Source organism: Ranitomeya variabilis, chromosome 6, assembly GCF_051348905.1.
Source record: "Ranitomeya variabilis isolate aRanVar5 chromosome 6, aRanVar5.hap1, whole genome shotgun sequence".
Classification (NCBI taxonomy): domain Eukaryota; kingdom Metazoa; phylum Chordata; class Amphibia; order Anura; family Dendrobatidae; genus Ranitomeya; species Ranitomeya variabilis.
In genome coordinates, this window is record NC_135237.1 from 515,057,039 (window position 1) to 515,072,011 (window position 14,973).

Genomic DNA, 14,973 nt, shown 5'->3' on the forward strand with positions numbered 1-14,973 from the left:
TTCCCACTTGAGTTGGGAAATTTAAAATGTGAATTTCCCAGACAACAAGCACAGTGGGGTCATTTGTAAAAAATGTCATTGGAAATATTCAAACCACGCACTATGGAAAGTATGTCAAATGCATGAGGAATGCTATACATTTGATCAGGACTTTAGTAGTGCAAAGTAGAAATGAGCAAATCGATTTTATGTGAATCGAATCTCATGAGTTTGTAGGTCCTGATGAATTTCAAGAATTTATGATTCGATAAAGAAATGCCCACTGATTTTTTTTTTTTTACACATTGCATAAGCCACAGAAGGATTGAGATGACCTCAGATGCAACCACAGCTAATCAAGAGGGACTATGATAGCCAGTATAAAAGTCAAGGCAGGGAATGCAGCAGCTTTTTTTTTTTTTTTTTGAATAGTCAAAGATCAGCATCAAAGCTCAGCAATATCGATAGAAAGAGAGAGAACCCTAAAGCATTGGATAAATACTTCAGACAGTAATATGTTGTACAAGTGCAGCAGTGAAGAAGATGAGTGTAGTAATCTGTGAATAATACAGAGATTCAATTGATAAGTGGAGAGAAAGATAAAAGACGCCAGAGCAGTGGCAGACTCAGTATGATTGAGCAGTAACGTACAATTACACATTTTTTTCTTCATTCACAATGCACTAGAAAGGAGCACCAAGCCACAGGAATAAAATAACCCTGAAATCAGTGTCAAACAGAAATGCTGTGCTTGCTTGTCACAAGCGACTGTACTGAGTTTTTGCATTTCTTGAGCATTCTTTTTATTGTGAAGAGGCAAAATAATTGTTTTAAAATACTAAAGAAAATTCTCCAAAATTCAGACACTTATCTATCACTGTCAACCTGTGTGCGTCTGTCACAAGCTATTTTTTTTTCTATTTTGCACACCTATTTACATCTTTACATGATACATCAATACAGCGCCCTGCTGCAGGTGCTCACTTTTTGGACTTGCGTTCTACTTAGCATTTCACATCACTTTTAGGAAAAAAGTTGAATTTTGCTGAAAAAAATAGGAAAAATGTTTAAATAATGTAGACAGTTAACAGTGCATGTCTGTTTTTGCACACCTCTTTTACATGTACAATTTGACAACCATACATGTCATATCTATACTGAGACCCGCTGCCACTTTACTCTTACTGTACTCATATCTACCATCCTAGCATTTTTTATTATGCCTTTTTTGCAAAGCTTGACTATTTTGGGTTGAGAAAACTGGCAAGTTAATTATGGTGATGTAGAAAATGTATGGTATAACCCTGTTCTCCCCAAAAATTGGGATGTTGGGTAAAATGTAAAGAAAATAAGAATGCAATGATTTGGAAATCTCTTATTGCCATATCTATTCACAGCAGAACTAGAACACACATCAGAAGATGAATGTCGGACATTTTAAAAAATGAAGTCATTTAGAAATTGATGGCAGCAACACATGTAAAAAAAAATAGGGATAGGATTAACAAAAGTAAGTGGTACTAATGAAAAACAGCTTGGGGTCAACTTTCAATTATGACACATGACTGCATAAAACAAGTATGTTAGAGAGGCAGAGTCTCTCAGAAGCAAAGATAGTCAGAGGTTCAACAATCCTTGAACAACTAAAAATTGTGGAAGATAAAATTGCAAAGACTTTGAATATGTCCATCTACAGTAAATAATATCATCAAAAGATTCAGAGATTCTGGAGAAATCCATGTGTACAAGGGACAAGGCTGATTGTCATATATTGGATGCTCATGACCTACAGGCCATCAGGAAAAACTGCATTAAGGCTGAGTTTACACGTAGCAGAATTGCCGCGGAAATTTCCGCGGCAATTCTGCGCCTCCTGCCGCGGGTATATCGCATGCAGAATTTGCATGCATATACCCGCAGAAAACTAGCGTTTTGCAAGCATAATTAGCTTGCAGAATGCTAGCGTTTCCCAAGCGATCTGTAGCATCGCTTGGAAAACTGTTTGACAGGTTGGTCACACTTGTCAAACATGTTTGTCAAAGTGTGACCAACTTTTTACTATAGATGCTGCCTATGCCGCATCTATAGTAAAAGATAGAATGTTAAAAATAATAATAATTAAAAAAAAAAAGGTTATACTCACCTCAGCGGCGTCCGTTCCTAATGCTGTGTGTTCAGGACCTTCCATTGACGTAGCGGTCACGTGACCCGCGGTCATGTGACCGTGACATCATCGCAGGTCCTTCACACACACCTCGGAAGCCCCTGAGAAGGTCGGGCCGCCAGAGGGTGAGTATATCGCTATTTTTTATTTTAATTCTTTTTTTTTTTACCACTTATATGGTGCCCAGTCCGTGGAGGAGAGTCTCCTCTCCTCCACCCTGGGTACCAACCGCACTTGATCTGCTTACTTCTCGCATGGTGTGCACAGCCCCGTGCGGGAAGTAAGCAGATCAATGCACTCCTATGTGTGCAGAATCGCCGCGATTCCGCAATTTTAATGAACATGCTGCGTTTTTTTCTGGATTGCGATTCCGCTCAGGAAAAAAAATGTAGCATGTGCACAAAAAATGCGGATTGCATTCTGTTACATAGGATGCTTAATGTTAGCGTTTTTTTCGCGGTTTTATAGCGTTTTTATAGCGAAAAACCGCGAAAAAAACGCAAAAAATCTGTTACGTGTGCACACAGCCTAAAACTAGGCATGATTCTGTTGTGCACATCATTGCATGAGCTCAGGAATTCTTCCAGGAATTCTTGTCTGTGAACACAGTTTTACGTGTAAACTACAAATGCAAGTTAATGCTCCAGACCATCAAGCAAAGAAGAAACCATATATCAACGTAATCCAAAAACGCTGACATCTTCTCTGGGTCAAAGCTCATTTAAAATGGACTGAGGCAAAATGGAAAACAGTTCAGTGGACAGATGAATCAAAATTGAAATTCTTAATGTAAACCATGGACGCCATGCCCTGTGGACTCGAGAAGGACCATCAAGCTTGTTATCAGTTATCAGTGCACAGTTAGAAAGCCTGCATCTCTGATGGTATGGGGCTGCATTAGTGCTTATGGTAGGGACCTATTGCACATCTTGAAAGGCGCCATCAATTTTGAGATATAGAGGCCTTAGGACAACATATGCTCCCATCCAGACAAGGTCTATTTCAGGGAAGACCGTGTATATTTTACAAGACAATGCTTAACCACGTACTGCATCCATCACAACAGCATGGCTGTCACCCCTTGTTCTTCCCCATGTTGGGGTTTGTAAATTGCCCAATGTATCTCTATGATCATAAATAATTTCCCCAGATCTTTTAAGGCCTAGATAGAAACACAACTGTGTCTTAGTATTGAGACTCTAGAGTTTATTTTGGAGTGCTCAACCATCCGATCACACTATGCAGTTGTAAGAAGATGAGCCAGAACAGAGTCAGCAGTTCTATATGCACTTTAGGGACGGAACTATCGGGGCTGTCACCACTGTTGCCAGGGGGCGATTGGTCTGGGTGGAGAGGACCTGAACACCTGACAGAAGGGGGCGTGGGGGAGATAAAAGGAACTGAGCATAGGAAGACGAGAGATTTGGCGGGAAGGCGACAAGGGGAATGGTGAAGGTTGACTCACTCCCAACTGCTCCGACTACTGACGCCACATACGCCAATACCTTGCGGACTGACTCACCCTCTGAGACGGCACTGCCCCTGGGTGTTCCCGTACTGGTCCAGTACACCTCGTGCTTTGATCGTAGCGAGCCCGTGAGAGGTTCACACACCTCCGTGGCCTGTCAGCCTGTGTGCTCCCCGAGACATTCCAGAAGAAACAACAAAAGGGAGTGATCCCACACACCAACGCACTCAAGTCAAGCAAACCCGGATACTTTGGTACTGTCAGGAGACAGTGCATTTCGTTCCTGTGCAGCAGAGCCAGAGACTTTGTTCATGGATTGTGACATCAGCGGGACCTCTCCCCTACAAGAACTTCAACCGATAAGTTACCTCTCTCATACACCCTCTTTTCCCAAATATTGTGTTATTTTTGTGCAAATACTGCTGTTGCGCTCAGTGTTCCAGCACATTACGATGTTGTTTTTCTTCTCCCTGCGCAAAGTATTCCTTGTACACAATTAACCCATTCAAAGTAAATCTTGTTAACCCCTTCTCTGCCTCCTGCTCTGCACTGCATCTGACGAACCTCACTTACTGTATCTTTACACAGTCATCTTGCAATTCTCCTGGTTCCTGCATACATTCTGCCAGTAAACCTACTGCTAGCGATCTTCTGGATAAACCAGTCACTGTTATTGGACTGATATTTTGGATTCATCCTTGCTATACACCTGTGGTTCCGCTATCTTCCTCTATGTGTGGGCCCAGACAGAGGTGTATCTAGCTTTTCCTGCACACGGGGCAAAGGATCAGTTTGGCGCCCCCCCATCCATACTTTCCCTAGTTCACAATGTAAAAATTAAAATTCTCCCCCCATACTGTCCTCAGATTTCTCCCTCATACTGTCCTCAAATTTCTCCCCCCCATAACGTCCTCAGATTTCTGCCCCCTATAATGTCCTGATTTCTGCCCCCATAATGTGCTCAGATTTCTTCTGCCCCCATAATGTTCTGATTTCTGCCCCCATAATGTGCTCAGATTTCTGCCCCCATAATGTGCTCAGATTTCTTCTGCCCCATAATGTCCTGATTTCTGCCCCCATAATGTGCTCAGATTTCTTCTGCCCCCATAATGTCCTGATTTCTGCCCCTATAATGTGCTCAGATTTCTTCTGCCCCCATAATGTGCTCAGATTTCTGCCCCCATAATGTTCTGATTTCTGCCCCCATAATGTGCTCAGATTTCTGCCCCCATAATGTCCTGATTTCTGCCCCCATAATGTGCTCAGATTTCTTCTGCCCCCATAATGTCCTGATTTCTGATTTGACAGCTAGCTCAGAGAACGGAAGAATCTCAGTGTGGGGGCGGCAGAATTCCGCCGAATTCCTGTCGACTGCGCCCGGGGCACATGCCCCGGCTGCCCCCCTGGATACGCCACTGCCCAGACATATGGATTCCCTCTTCAATCGCCCTCCAGATCCCGTGCTTCCAGTATGTTCAATTTGTCACTCCTCTACGTGCCCTTCAGCCATCTGTACCAACGTTCTGAGCCCGTGTGTCCATCCTGACCTGCGGCTTTGTAAATCCACCTCACCAGGTGAACCAAACAATTAATGCAATTAATGCCCAGATGGCATGAGCACAGAGTAATTGTGACCACTATTAGTTATGTCTAATGCTAAACAAATGTTATAAATTCTAATATAATCTAATAATCTGTACATAGAATGACAATCTCTATTATTACACACATCTTTAATTTGTAGCCCATTACCCTGGTATCTTTAAATAACTTTTAGCTTTTTTTCTCATAATATGATGGATATAAAATAAGTATTTTTGTATTTCTTGTTATAAATTCACTAATTATTAAAAGCAGATGTCCAGTAAAAAAAGGTCATTCACATTTTGTCTAACTTTTGATGTTGCATCTCGATGGTCCTTCCTCTGGGTGAAGTACAATTTGTGCTGTTGTATTTTTGATCTGTAATTGTATCATTTATTTTTCTTAAAGGGGCTGTCCTATTATTAAGCATTCAATTTCTCTGTTATACTACAAGCAAAACATATTTTTGAGCGATGAGGTGAGTCTTTGGTTTTGGGTGTTCCGATGTGCAGAACTAGGGTCGTAGTTAAGCTTGATGTTCGTAAGTTGGGGACTTCCCGTACTTTCATATTTTTACATTTATGCTACTATTGCTGTTTTATTCCATAGGGCATTCTGGACTGACAGGTTAAGGATTATGTTAAACTCTCCTTTCGAATATTACCCCTTGTTAGGAACAAGAATATCGATGTATAAACTATTTTTTCCATTCCCAATATTTAATCTTGAGTCAGGTTCTTATGATACAGTATAATGACATTCTTTAATAACCTTTCCTCCAGATATTTAAAAAAAAAAAAACTTCTGGGAAAACTCCATGGACCGAGATGAGCAGGCGAGACAGATATTTGCCTGAGGCACTTCATTAAAATGTGTGTTCGTGTTTATCCTTTCATCATGAATTGTAGGGAAAGATTCCAATAACAGATCTTGAATTTTCCACTGAAGTCGATGAACAGTGGACATACAGGGTTGTTATGGAATATTCAATTATTTCAAATATGCCAGAGAAAAGCTGTAAAAAGCCAAGTCAAGACTCAATATTTACTTCCAAAACACTTACAGATTGTAAAAGACTTCCTCTGTATTAAAGGGGTTACATACTTTTATGTGGTTACAGAATGCATGGAAAAATGCATAAGATGCACCACTGTTGTGAATTTGGATTCTGGGCTCCCCCGGTGGTCGCTTGTGGAATTGGACTTGTCATCCTCTTTCCTGTTTCACCTGGTTCCATCAGTAGTGGGTGTCGCTATTTAAGCTCATTTCTCTGGTGGTTTCTTGCCGGTCAACAATGTTATCTGATGCCTCTCAGTGCTTGTTCCTGCTTCTAGACTACTACTAGATAAGTTGGACTTTTGTCCATGTTTTGTTTTGCCTATTTGTTCCAGTTCACAGCTGAAGTTTTGTGACTGTGTCTGGAAAGCTCTCGTTGATCAGGGATTGCTACTCTGGCGTTATGAGTTAATGCCAGAGTTTAAGGTAATCTCTGGATGGTGTTTTGTTAGTGTTTTTCTGCTGACCATGAAAGTATACTATCTGTCTTCTGCTATCTAGTAAGCGGACCTCAAATTTGCTAAGACTATTTTCCTGCTGCGTTTGTTGTTTCATCTGAACTCACCGTCATTATATGTGGGGGGCTACTGTCTTCTTTGGAATATTTCTCTAGAGGTGAGCCAGGTCTTATATTTCCCTCTGCTAGCTATTTAGGTCTTAGGCCAGAGCTGGGCATCTAGCGATAAATAGGAAATGCTACCTGGCTATTTCTAGTTGCGCGGCAGGCTTAGTTCATGGTCAGTATAGTTCCATCTTCCGAGAGCTTGTCCCTCTATAGGCTTGCTATGATCTCTGCCTGCAGAGATCATGACAGTTTGACCGGCCGATAAAGTGTTAAAGACCCAGGTTGAGAAAGGAGAGTTATAAGAAGTCTGCTGGAATTTTTTTTTTTTTTTTTTTTTTTCCTCCAGTCTGCCTTGCTGCAGTCTTTTTTCTCTCTCTCCTCCTAATCTCTGTATGCTCTGTGTGCACCTGACAATAATGGATCTCCAGAGTGTAACTGCGGGTTTGAATAATCTCATCACGAAAGTACAAAATTTACAAGATTTTGTGGTACATGCTCCGGTATCTGAGCCGAGAATTCCTTTGCCGGAGTTCTTCACAGGGAATAGAGCTAGCTTCCAGAATTTCCGAAATAATTGTAAGCTTTATTTGTCCCTGAAGTCTCGTTCAGCTGGAGACCCTGCTCAGCAGGTTAGGATTGTGATTTCCTTGCTCAGGGGTGACCCTCAAGATTGGGCCTTCTCATTGCCAGCAGGGGATCCTGCGTTACGCGATGTGGATGCGTTTTTTCTGGCCTTGGGCTTGCTTTATGAGGAACCTCATTTGGAACTTCAGGCAGAAAAAACTTTGATGGCACTATCTCAGGGGCAAGACGAAGCTGAAGTTTTCTGCCAAAAATTCCGTAAATGGTCTGTGCTTACTCAGTGGAATGAGTGCGCCTTGGCGGCAACTTTCAGAGAAGGTCTCTCTGATGCCGTTAAGGATGTTATGGTGGGGTTCCCTTTGCCTGCAGGTCTGAATGAGTCCATGACAATGGCTATTCAGATTGATAGGCGTCTGCGGGAGCGCAAACCGGTGCACCATCTGGCGGTGTCTATGGAAAAGACGCCAGAAAGTATGCAGTGTGATAGAATTCTGTCCAGGAGCGAGCGACAGAATTTTAGACGGAAGAATGGATTGTGTTTCTATTGTGGGGATTCTACTCATGTTATATCAGCATGCTCTAGGCGTACAAAGAAGCTTGATAAGTCTGTTTCCATTGGCACCATTCAGTCTAAGTTTATTTTGTCTGTAACCCTGATTTGCTCTTTGTCATCCATTGCCACGGACGCCTATGTTGACTCTGGCGCCGCTCTGAGTCTTATGGATTGGTCTTTTGCCAATCGTTGTGGTTTTGATTTAGAGCCTTTGGAGACTCTTATTCCTCTGAAGGGGATTGACTCCACCCCATTGGCTAATAATAAACCACAATACTGGACACAAGTAACCATGCGTATCAATCCGGATCACCAGGAGATTATTCGTTTCCTGGTGCTGTTTAATTTACATGACGATTTGGTACTGGGATTGCCATGGTTGCAGTCTCACAACCCAGTCTTGGACTGGAGAGCAATGTCTGTGTTGAGCTGGGGATGTAAGGGTATTCATGGGGACGTACCTTTGGTTTCTATTTCGTCGTCCATTCCCTCTGAAGTCCCTGAGTTCCTCTCTGATTATCAAGACGTCTTTGACGAACCCAAGCTTGGGTCGTTACCTCCGCACCGTGAGTGCGATTGTGCCATAGATTTGATACCGGGTTGTAAATATCCAAAGGGTCGTTTGTTTAATTTGTCTGTGCCGGAACATGCTGCTATGCGGGAATATATAAAGGAGTCTTTGGAAAAGGGACATATTCGTCCATCTTCTTCTCCCTTGGGAGCTGGGTTTTTCTTTGTCTCAAAAAAAAGACGGCTCTTTGAGACCATGTATTGATTATCGGCTTCTGAATAAGATCACTGTTAAGTATCAATACCCATTGCCATTGCTTACTGATTTGTTTGCTCGTATAGAGGGTGCTAAGTGGTTCTCTAAAATTGATCTTCGTGGGGCGTATAATTTGGTGCGGATCAGGCAGGGGGATGAGTGGAAGACCGCATTTAATACGCCCGAGGGCCACTTTGAGTATTTGGTCATGCCTTTTGGTCTTTCTAATGCTCCTTCAGTTTTCCAGTCTTTTATGCATGATATTTTCCGCGATTTTCTGGATAAATTTATGATAATTTATCTGGATGATATTCTGATTTTTTCTGATGACTGGGACTCTCATGTCCAGCAGGTCAGGAGAGTTTTTCAGGTTCTGCGGTCTAATTCTTTATGTGTGAAGGGGTCTAAGTGCGTTTTTGGGGTCCAGAAAATTTCCTTTTTGGGGTATATTTTTTCTCCCTCTTCCATTGAGATGGATCCCGTCAAGGTGCAAGCTATTTGTGACTGGACTCAGCCCTCCTCTCTTAAGGGTCTTCAGAGATTTTTGGGCTTTGCCAACTTTTACCGCCGATTTATTGCTGGTTTTTCGGATGTCGTTAAACCACTGACTGATTTGACCAGACAAGGCGCTGATGTTGCTAATTGGTCCCCTCATGCTGTAGAGGCCTTTCAGGAGCTTAAGCGCCGTTTTGCCTCTGCCCCTGTGTTGCGTCAGCCTGATGTGAATCTGCCTTTTCAGGTTGAGGTTGACGCTTCGGAGATCGGAGCTGGGGCAGTGTTGTCGCAGAAAGGTTCCGACTGCTCCGTCATTAGGCCTTGTGCCTTCTTTTCTCGCAAATTTTCGCCCGCAGAGCGGAATTATGATGTTGGGAATCGGGAGCTTTTGGCCATGAAGTGGGCGTTTGAGGAGTGGCGCCATTGGCTCGAGGGGGCTAGGCATCAGGTGGTGGTATTGACTGACCACAAAAATTTGATTTATCTTGAGACTGCCAGACGCCTGAATCCTAGACAGGCGCGCTGGTCTTTATTTTTTTCTCGCTTTAATTTTGTGGTGTCATACCTACCGGGTTCTAAGAATGTTAAGGCAGATGCCCTTTCTAGGAGTTTTGACCCGGACTCTCCTGGTAATTCTGAACCCACAGGTATCCTTAGGGAGGGAGTAATTTTGTCGGCCGTTTCTCCTGATCTGCGGCGGTCCTTGCAAGAGTTTCAGGCGGATAGACCGGATCGTTGTCCGCCTGATAGACTGTTTGTTCCGGATGATTGGACCAGCAGAGTCATCTCTGAGGTACATTCTTCTGCATTGGCGGGTCATCCCGGAATTTTTGGTACCAGGGATTTGGTGGCGAGATCCTTCTGGTGGCCTTCCCTGTCACGAGATGTGCGAGTCTTTGTGCAGTCATGTGACGTTTGTGCTCGGGCCAAGTCTTGTAGTTCTCGGGCTAGCGGACTGCTGTTGCCCTTGCCTATTCCTAAGAGGCCTTGGACACACATCTCGATGGATTTTATTTCAGATCTGCCTGTTTCCCAGAAGATGTCTGTCATCTGGGTGGTCTGTGACCGTTTCTCTAAAATGGTCCATTTGGTTCCTCTGCCCAAGTTGCCTTCTTCTTCTGAGTTGGTTCCTCTGTTTTTTCAGAATGTTGTCCGATTGCACGGTATTCCTGAGAATATTGTTTCTGACAGAGGTACCCAATTTGTGTCTAAATTTTGGCGGGCATTCTGTGCTAGGATGGGCATAGATTTGTCTTTTTCATCTGCTTTTCACCCTCAGACTAATGGCCAGACCGAGCGGACTAATCAGACCCTTGAGACATATCTGAGGTGTTTTGTCTCTGCTGACCAGGATGATTGGGTTGCTTTTTTGCCATTGGCAGAGTTCGCCCTCAATAATCGGGCCAGTTCTTCCACCTTGGTGTCCCCGTTTTTCTGTAATTCGGGGTTTCACCCTCGATTTTCCTCCGGTCAGGTGGAATCCTCGGATTGTCCTGGAGTGGATGCGGTGGTGGAGAGATTGCATCACATCTGGGGGCAGGTTATGGACAATTTGAAGTTGTCCCAGGAGAAGACTCAGCGTTTTGCCAACCGTCATCGTCGTGTTGGTTCTCGGCTTTGTGTTGGAGATTTAGTGTGGTTGTCTTCTCGTTTTGTCCCTATGAGGGTCTCTTCTCCTAAGTTTAAACCTCGGTTCATCGGCCCTTATAGAATATTGGAGATTCTTAATCCTGTTTCTTTCCGTTTGGACCTCCCTGCGTCCTTTTCCATTCATAACGTTTTTCATCGGTCGTTATTGCGCAGGTATGAGGTACCTGTTGTACCTTCAGTTGAGCCTCCTGCTCCGGTGTTGGTTGAGGGTGAGTTGGAGTACGTTGTGGAGAAAATTTTGGACTCTCGTGTTTCCAGACGGAGACTCCAGTATCTGGTCAACTGGAAGGGTTACGGCCAGGAGGATAATTCTTGGGTCAATGCATCTGATGTTCATGCTTCTGATCTTGTTCGTGCCTTCCATAGGGCTCATCCTGGTCGCCCTGGTGGATCTGGTGAGGGTTCGGTGCCCCCTCCTTGAGGGGGGGGTACTGTTGTGAATTTGGATTCTGGGCTCCCCCGGTGGTCGCTTGTGGAATTGGACTTGTCATCCTCTTTCCTGTTTCACCTGGTTCCATCAGTAGTGGGTGTCGCTATTTAAGCTCATTTCTCTGGTGGTTTCTTGCCGGTCAACAATGTTATCTGATGCCTCTCAGTGCTTGTTCCTGCTTCTAGACTACTACTAGATAAGTTGGACTTTTGTCCATGTTTTGTTTTGCCTATTTGTTCCAGTTCACAGCTGAAGTTTTGTGACTGTGTCTGGAAAGCTCTCGTTGATCAGGGATTGCTACTCTGGCGTTATGAGTTAATGCCAGAGTTTAAGGTAATCTCTGGATGGTGTTTTGTTAGTGTTTTTCTGCTGACCATGAAAGTATACTATCTGTCTTCTGCTATCTAGTAAGCGGACCTCAAATTTGCTAAGACTATTTTCCTGCTGCGTTTGTTGTTTCATCTGAACTCACCGTCATTATATGTGGGGGGCTACTGTCTTCTTTGGAATATTTCTCTAGAGGTGAGCCAGGTCTTATATTTCCCTCTGCTAGCTATTTAGGTCTTAGGCCAGAGCTGGGCATCTAGCGATAAATAGGAAATGCTACCTGGCTATTTCTAGTTGCGCGGCAGGCTTAGTTCATGGTCAGTATAGTTCCATCTTCCGAGAGCTTGTCCCTCTATAGGCTTGCTATGATCTCTGCCTGCAGAGATCATGACACACCACTGGAGATGGAATGGGCTATTAAAGTGATGTTCGAAGAGCAATTTGGCCTCAGATCAAAGAAGAAATGGGGATGGAAAATATACGTCATGCCGTCAGGATGACCCACTTGCCCCTTTGTAGAATAAAGGAAATTATGCGGCATGCCTTCATAAAGTAAGCGACACTCTACTGATGTGGGAATGGATGGCCAATACTATCCAGCCGATGTCCGCTCTCATATATCATTGTAGGTTTATGTCATTTACATTTTCTTTGTTGTCCTTGTAGAAGACGAGCAGAAGAGGAGAAGACTTTTTTCTATACTTGGCTGATTCCCCGAAGACTTGGAGTCTTACTAGAGTTTCACTTCAAAGGGGTTTTCTGTGAGTGAAATATTGATTGCCTTGGTATAAAATATGCAACTAAAGGAAACTGACCAGAATCTTTAAGGCAACAAATAAATTACACTGCTGGTTGGAGCAGTAAAACAGAAGATCAAGCAAACCTTCATGGTCGCAAATGAATTTTTCATAACAGATAAAATTAACTTTGAATCTTGGTGTAAATTACTCTCCAATTTCACCAAGGGTGGGGCGATTCCCAGCTAGTACATCTCTCCATTTTAATTTTTTTCCCCAACTAGTGCCACCCCCCCATATGCTTGATTGACATCTGTTCAGTGCTGTTATGTCATTGTCGTCAGCAGGGCTAAATAGATGTCAATGAAGCACACAGGAGTGGTGCTACAGAGGGAGGACTGATTCACTAACTGGAAATTGGGTCGCTGTCAGGCCGAGAGTCAGACCTCCACCAAAAATATGTTTTTGGTCTATATTAATATATGATAATGTTTTTAAAATGATGTGGAATTCATGGCGCTAAAAAGCGAGTAAAATAAATAAAATATGCGATCAATATTAAAGTCCTGAAAAATTCTTCTAAGGTGACCTTGTTGGCTTGAAGAGTAACTCTACACTACATGAAACATAAAGATCTAAGTTTCTATACATAATGCTCAAATATTACAGAAGTCAGCAATGGCTGGAAGTGAGAAGAGTCAGGTCCTCCTATGTTTTGCAAATTTCCAGTGACTGAAACTCTAGAGACAATGACCTAAAACAGCGTTCCTCAACTCCAGTACTCTAGAGCCACCAACAGATCATGTTTTTAGGATCTCCGTAGTATTGTCCATGTGATAATTCTTTCACCTGTGCAATACTTAGCAAATCCTGAAAACATTATCTGTTGGAGGACTGGAGTTGGGGAACCCTGACCTAAAGAATTACAATATAGGTTCCCATACACATTAAAGTTGGCTCATTTCTTTCTCTCCTGATAAAGGATATCAAGACAAACATAGATCGGATGTTTGATGTGTACTCTGACTCTGTAACTAGACTGCGAGCGTGGGCTCTTGAGATGCAGTTTATTGGCTGTTTCTATGTATCAGTACTCACACGAAGAAATTTCATCAGATAGCTTGACTCGACTGCAGAGGCACATATGAAAATTCCAGAAGAAGGTTTATTTCCAGCTGAATTTTTCTATTATGCAAAATTGCATTAGGTAAAAAAATATTATTCTGAAAATGACTGACATACACTATCTGGCAATAAGAAGGAAGAGGTTACTGACATCAGAGCTGGGAGCTAGGCAGGAAGAGAAGGAGGACAAACTGCTAAAAGGCAACGCAACAGCAATAATATAATACAATAAATATTTGTCTCCCTTTAAAAACTGTCTATTATCTAACATGACTGTGCTATTTTTAATCAATCTCCTTACTATACTAAGCTAAACATTATTACTTATCACTATGCAGTGTTGGGTAGCCTGTTGAGAGCATAAGGCATAACTATGCTATGTTCACATTTGTCAGTACTCCTGATGAACCTCTGATCTGTGGGGGTAAATGCGTTGAGTATGAAAAAAGCACCTATTAAGTCGCCTCAGTCTATCTTTGGATATGTTTGTGAATTTGCATAAAAATTGTCTAATTTGAGGCATTGACTGTGGTGGTTCATGCAGACGTTTCCATGTATTTTATTCAGAGCATGGAAAAAGCACCTATTAAAGGGAACTTGTCAGCGGGATTGTGCACAGTAACCTACACACAGTGTCAGGTCGGCGCCGTTCTACTGATTAAAATGGTACCTGGTGATGAAATCCGTCTTGTGGTTGTTGTTTAATCTTTATTTTCAGTTTTGAGTTAATGATATGCTCGTGCTCCGGGGCGGCCTGTGGGCAGAGCTGTGGGCAGGGCTTTATGTGGTGCTCTGCTTACATATTCATCTGTATGGCTTATGATAGGTCACTGATCTCTGCGACCTGCCCCCTATTTTACATACTGAATATTATATGTATTAAAAAAAAATTACGTTCCGCAGGCAGGCGCCAAGCTGCAGCATGATCGCATCTATAATATGCATTAAATTATTGTATTTAGTGATATACATTTATTCTGAAAAAGAAAATTCTTTCTCAAAATGGCTCCACCTGCGCAGTAGCAGCTATTGGCAATCCGGTAGATGCTACTGCGCAGGCGCCACCTGTGCCATCTTGGTGAAGACAATTTTTTTTCTCTAGCAAAAAGGCGCTGGCGGCGCCTACGCAGTAGCATCTATTGGATCACCGATAGATGCTACTGCGCAGGCGCGGTCGGCACCATTTTGAGAGAATTTTGTTCAGAATAAATATTGGTTGAGGCTACGCTGAGAGTGGGCACCATTTGAGCAAAAGGGGGTGCCAACCTCTGCGGTGAGAAGGGCAAGAATTAGGGCCATGAGATACTCTTTAGCTGTATTTTTATGTGCTATACTATGCTAACAGCAGTCCTGCTCTGAATGTTTTTCCTTTTGGTATAAGGGCCTAGTGTAGCCTGGTAGAACCTATACATGTATGTATCTGTACTACAGGGTGGGCCATGTATATGGATACACCTAAATAAAATGGGAATGGTGGGTGATATCAACTTCC

General features: G+C 42.9%; 1 long non-coding RNA gene across 1 annotated transcript in view; it reads left to right on the forward strand.

Annotated features, from left to right (window-relative positions):
* Positions 1–12,446, forward strand: part of LOC143781473 (uncharacterized) — a 62,722-nt gene extending 50,276 nt beyond the window's left edge. Inside the window, exons 2-3 of the long non-coding RNA XR_013216728.1 lie at positions 5,604–5,673; positions 12,286–12,446. This is a non-coding gene — a long non-coding RNA (uncharacterized LOC143781473). The remainder of the gene's footprint in view (positions 1–5,603; positions 5,674–12,285) is intronic.
* Positions 12,447–14,973: the final 2,527 nt, after the last annotated feature.